The sequence below is a fragment of the Canis lupus genome, chromosome 26 (assembly GCF_048164855.1).
Source record: "Canis lupus baileyi chromosome 26, mCanLup2.hap1, whole genome shotgun sequence".
In the NCBI taxonomy this organism is placed as follows: Eukaryota; Metazoa; Chordata; class Mammalia; order Carnivora; family Canidae; genus Canis; species Canis lupus.
Window position 1 is genome coordinate 6,973,290 of NC_132863.1, and position 6,183 is coordinate 6,979,472.

Sequence of the window (6,183 nt, forward strand, 5' to 3'; positions counted from 1 at the left end):
CTGTCAGATGGCTAAAATTAACAATACAAGAAACAACAAGTATTGGTGAGGATGCTGGAAAAAGGGAATCCTCTTGCACTGTTGATGGGAGTATAAAGTGGCACAGCCACTCTGAAAAACAGTATGGAGTTTCCTCAAAAAGTTAAAAATAGAACTACCCTATGATCCAGCAATTGCACTACTAGGTATTTCTCCAAAAGATACAAAAATACAGATTCAAAGGGGTACATGCACCCCAATGTTTATAGCAGCATTATCAATAGCAGCCAAAATATGGGAAAAAACCAAATGTCCATTGACTAATGAATGTATAAAGAAGATATCATATATGGGGCAGCCTGGGTAGCTCAATGGTTTAGGGCTGCCTTCGGCCCAGGGCATGATCCTGGAGACCTGGGATCAAGTCCCACATCGGGCTCCCTACATGGAGCCTGCTTCTCCCTCTGCCTGTGTCTCTACCTCTCTTTCTCTCTGTTTCTCATGAATAAATAAATAAATAAAATTAAAAAAAAGAAGAAGAGATATATATAAATACAATGGAATATTACTCAGCCATCAAAAAGAATGAAATCTTGCCATTTGCAATGACATGGATAGAGCTAGAGTGTATTATGGTAAGTGAAATAAATCAGTGAAAGACAAATACATTATGATCACACTCATGTTATATTTAAGAAAGAAAGCAGATAAACATATGGGAAGGAAGAAAAGAGAAAAAAGAGAGGGAAGCAAACCATAAGGGACTCTTAACGATAGAGAATAAACCAAGGGCTGATGGAGGGAGGTGTGTGGAGCATAGGTTAGATGAATGGTGGGTATTAAGGAGGGCACTTGTTATGATGAGCACTGGGTGTTGCATGTAAGTAATGAACCACTGAATTCTACTCCTGAAACTAATATTGCACTGTATGTTAACTAGAATTTAAATAAGATTTTGAAAAAAAAAAAGAAGTGTACCATTTCTTTAAAAACAGATCAGAAAAACGATAGGACATTGAGAACCAGAAACATGCTTACCCATGATTAATTTTTAGTACATACGTCTTTTCATGAACTACGTGTTCAGTACTGTTGAAGAAATGGGAGACTACAATAAATAACAGCAGGCTCTACAAAAGCAACAAACAAAAATCAACCCTCTAGACTCAAGCCAAAGAACAGATATGTGAAAGTTGCATATAAAGGACTCCCACTGGAGTAGGAGATATTCAGCCTCATACATATTCAGAGATATTCTCTCAGTAAAGACATTTTCAGATACTGAGAATGATTTATATTGGGATATATGGTATAAATTTGTGTTATAATTTTTGTCCACCAGTACTTATCCTAATCTAAAAAGTAATTAAGTATCCTAGGACTTGAAAACTATCAAAGAGTAACAGAAAACTCAGAAATCTATGATTTATAAATACTTTTATTTTTTTAAAAAAAGATTTTATTTATTCATGAGAGTACAGAGAGAGAGAGAGGCGGAGACACAGGCAGAGGGAGAAACAGGCTCCATGCAGGGAGCCTGGTGTGGGACTTGATCCCGGGACTCCAGGATCGCGCCCTGGTCTGAAGGCAGGTGCTAAACCGCTGAGCCACCCAGGGATCCCCTAAATACTTTGATTTAAAACAAATCATATTTATGTCATTTTTAAGTAATAATCTGACATAGGATTTATATTCAAATAATCTAAATTTTGCAATGATCTGAGTTTTAAAATCCTATTTCTGGACATTTTGAAGAAAAATTGCCTTAAGATTTATGTTCAGAAAGCTGTACAATTTGAATGTGGATTTTTAAACTTGCATTTCTGTCTGATTTTTGGAAAAATTATGGTGAAGAATTCATGTCCAAAACCTCCCAAGATTTTGCAGATTTGGATAAAATATTTTGTTTTTGCACCATTTTGGAGGGAAAATATGGCATATGGTTATGTCCAAAAATACATTTTGGGAAAATCTGGATGAAAAGCTATCTTTCTGACCCATTTTGGAAGAAAAAAATTGCATGGGACTCATATCTAAATCCACTTTTTGGAAGGAAAAGCTGGCATAGAACTTATGTCCAAGAAACTGAAACTTGTAGTGAATTTGGGTTTAAAAAATATGTTTGGGGGCCACTTTGGAAGAAAATATGCCACAGGACTTATGTCTAAAAAACCTCATGATATTACTAAATTTTAATAAAAAATGACATTTTATGATCATTTGCAAAGAACAGTTTGGCACGGAATTTACAAAAAAAACCCTAACATTTGAGAACATTTGGATGAAATACTGCATATTTAGGTCACTTTGGAAGACAATGTGGCATAGAAATTATGTCCAAAAAATGCCAAAAAACTATTTGAGTCAATTTGAAAAGTCACATTTCTAAGTCTTTTAGAAGAAAAGTCTTGCATAATACTTATGTCCAAAAGATACCAAGATTTGAATGAATTTCCTTAATTAGGAAATCACATTTTCTGCATAGTTTAGGAAAAAAATCTGATGTATGATATCGTTCCAATAAGCCCCTAAATTGGGACATAAATAAGCCCCAAACAGATTTAGATGAAACATCCCATTACCAGGGCATCTGGGGACAAATAACTGGCATACAACTTATTTCCCAAAACTCTACTATTTATACGATATTGGATGTAAAAAATGATGTTTCTTGTCCCTTAGGGAGAAAATTTGATGAAGGATTTGTGCCTCCCAAAAGCAATGATTTGAATGAGTTTGGATGAGAAAGTGTATTTCTAGGCAATTTTGTTAAAATAATGTAGCATAGAACTTATCACCCTAACTACTGAGCATGCTTAGATGGAAAGTTACAATTTTTAGTCCTCTTAGAAAAGTTTGCATAAGAATTATTTCCCAAAACCCACAAGACTTAATGAATTTGGATGAAAAATTATATTTTCAAGATCATAGTGTAGTATTACAGACAGAAAATCCCACTCACTGTGCTAATTTGGGTGAAAAATGTCTTTCTAGGCCATTTTAGAAGAAAAGCCAAGTGTGTAAGTTTAGGTGCAAAACTTAAACCATTTGAGTGAATTTGTATGAAAAGCTGCATTTTTTGGGCTATTTTGGAAGAAAATCCTGCTTCTATTCAAGATAGTCCACTGATTATTGCTGTAGCTTTAGTAAGTTTTGAATTAGGAAGTGAAAGTCCTTCAACTTAGTTCTTATTTTCTAAAAATATGTTCTATTGCTTTTTAATATAAAACATAGCACACTGGCTGTAGAGTTCTCAGACTGTTTTCCCCAATCCTCCCCTACTGATTAATCTTGAAGACCTTCCCATGCAAGTGTATAGAGATGCTTCTCATTCATTGACAATATACAGCATCTTGTTCTATTTACACATGGTCAACTTTAATTAGTTCCTCTATTGGTGAACAATTTTGTCTTTACTAAAATTTGAAGTTACTATTGCACTGAAGAACTTATATAAATCATTTTGCACATGAATATGTACAGCTATTGGATAAATTCCATTGAGATTATGGGCTCATGAGGGGAATATGAATTTTTAATTTTGGTAGATATCACCAAGTTGTCCACCATAATACTTGCACCAATTTATATTTCCAAGACTAACACGTAAGTATACCTGTTTCCATAGTCAACAAGAGTAAATTTTCTAATTTTTGCAGTCTGACAGGTGTTAAGTGTCTCTGTGGGTTTTCATTTCTATCTTTCTGACATTAGACACTTTCAATTGAAAAAAGACCTCTACACTGTGCTGAGTCTGATCAGAGTATTTTTTGTTGCACCGTTGATTTGAAAAAATCCATTTTTTTCCTAAAGATATTTTGTAGATCTCTTTGTAGGACAGACTTCAGTATTTCCCTCCAGTCTTTTGTTTAAGCTGAAGGTGTGGGTTGTCTTGCAGAATTTATTTTTGTGTAGCCAAACTTGACCTATTTTCATTATGGCTTCAAGATTTTGAGTCATAGCTAGAAAAGTCAGTCCTATGTTACAAAGGTGTTATAATTATTATCACTATTTAACAGGCAACAGTAATATTTAGGGCTTAACACAATTTTATTATCATCCCTCATAGTTCTGTAGGTTGACTGAGCTCAGCTGAATGGATTTCTCTTGAGGTATGAAGGCTTGGCAGAGTGGTTTTTCCAAAATGGCTCTATCATGTAACTGCAGGTGTTTGCTGTTGGCTAGTTTAGCTAGGCCTACTGACCAGAATATCTTCATGAGGCCTCAGTGTGGCTTTGAGGTTTTCACAGCATGGAAGTGGGATTCAGAGTAGAAGCTGTAAGGCTTTTCATGAAATAGCATCCAGAAGTCCCGTAATATCACTTTACTTCTATATTCTCTCGATCAAGCAAATCACTCAGGCCAATCCAGACCCATGGGGAGGGTAATTACATACACAAAAAAATATACATGTACATATATATATATACACACACACTCTCTATATATCTATTTCTATATTTATATACACACACACACATCCACACACACATATATGAAGGACTTGATGTCCATCTTGGAGACTATCTCCACAGTCTACCCTCTGAACACCAAACTTCATGTCCATGTGAAATATACACTCCTCCCTAAGACCCTCAAAGTCTTATCCCATTATGGCATTGAGGCAAAGTTCAGAATCTTTTTATCTAAGCCATGCCCAAGCATAGGTGATTCTTTACATGAAGACTTGAGAGCTAAAGACACTTATCTAACATAGTTCATTTGGGGATAAAATATAACCACAATAATGTTTCTATTAAAAAAAAAAGGAGAAATCAGTTATACAGTCGGTACCAGTTCATAGACATTTTGAAATTCAGCTGGGCACATGCCACCAGTTCCTTAATTAGTGTCCAGTACTGATCCCTGACAATGATTCTCCATTGCTTTTTGTCTACACTGAGTTATTCTTCCTTTTCTGAATAGCCTGTATCTGCAGCTTAGATTTCTCAGCCTGCCTTCCTGCCCATAGAAAAGTAGGAATTTTTCTGTCCTTTTCAGACTAGACTTGTGTTCCTATTACAAACTCATGAGTTTCACGTGCCTCTTACAGAAGTTCACTCCAGGGATGCCTGGGTGGCTAAGTGGTTGTGCATCTGCCTTTGGCTCAGGGCGTGATTCTGGAGTCCCAGGATTGAGTCCCACATCAGGGTCCCTGCATGGAGCCTGCTTCTCCCTATGCCTCTCTCTCTGTTTCTCGTGAATAAATAAATAAAAACCTTAAAAAAAAAAAAAAAAAAAAGCTCACTCCATGAAATAAAACATCTACAGAGCTCTTCAAGCAAAGGTTCTCTTGGTTTATGTTGCCAGGATGCTGTGGGATGATATCTTTAAAATTCACAGAAACCATTTTGTGTAGTTGAGTGTCTAGGAGCTATACATTTAAATCTTAAGTCTTAAAAAAGGCTTACAGCTGCATCCTTGGGATGGTCTTTACCTTAAAGATCATTTGTTTTGAGCAAAACCACTTTGGACTGGAACACAGTGGAAGTATGGTTAGGAATTTTTAAATATGGCTAAATACCTTTAATCTTACCATTCGAGAACTGCTGAGGGTGTGTGGCTAAGGGACCTTGGACCAGTTCTTGGATGGCTGGCATGGGGCTTGGACCTGGGCCAGAGTGCTGGGGAGCATGACTATAAGTTCTAAACTCTGGTATTCCAGGACTGATTTGGAAGTGTGGGTTCAAGAGTCTTCTCCTTGTTATTGGAGGACTGAGGAGAACATGCGGTTAAAGGTCATTATATTATTGGAGTGCCAGTAAGGTGGTATGGCCAGGGGTGGTTAGAGATCATCCATGTTCTTGGTGGTCTGATATGAACATAACTGGAGACCCCAGGCTCTGAGATGCAAGAATTGATTGGCCACAGCTGAAAGACCAGACCTGGGGACTGGAGGGCTGGGGACAATGTACTGTTGAAGGGGCTCCATGATGGGAGGACCAGGGACTACATAAAACCTGAGAAAAATCATTTAAGGTGGTTAGGGGATGATTCAGCAAAGGCAACATTTGAAAGTCAGAAGGAGAGAAACAAGAAAGGGAGCTGTGACAGAAGTCACGAGAAGGGTGTAGTTGCAGATCAAAGTGGGCTGGCTAGAGGAAGCCATGATTTTTGGAAGACACTTGGAAGATTCCCCCCCTCACCTGAAATCCCTGAATATAGTTCCTCAATGTTCCCCCTATACCAAGGACCAGATTTTCT

The 6,183-nt window shown here is 37.0% G+C and overlaps 1 protein-coding gene across 1 annotated transcript in view; it reads left to right on the top strand.

Annotated features, from left to right (window-relative positions):
* Positions 1–6,183, top strand: part of DZANK1 (double zinc ribbon and ankyrin repeat domains 1) — a 110,796-nt gene that overhangs the window by 84,190 nt on the left and 20,423 nt on the right. The gene's annotated exons all lie outside the window — the stretch shown is intronic.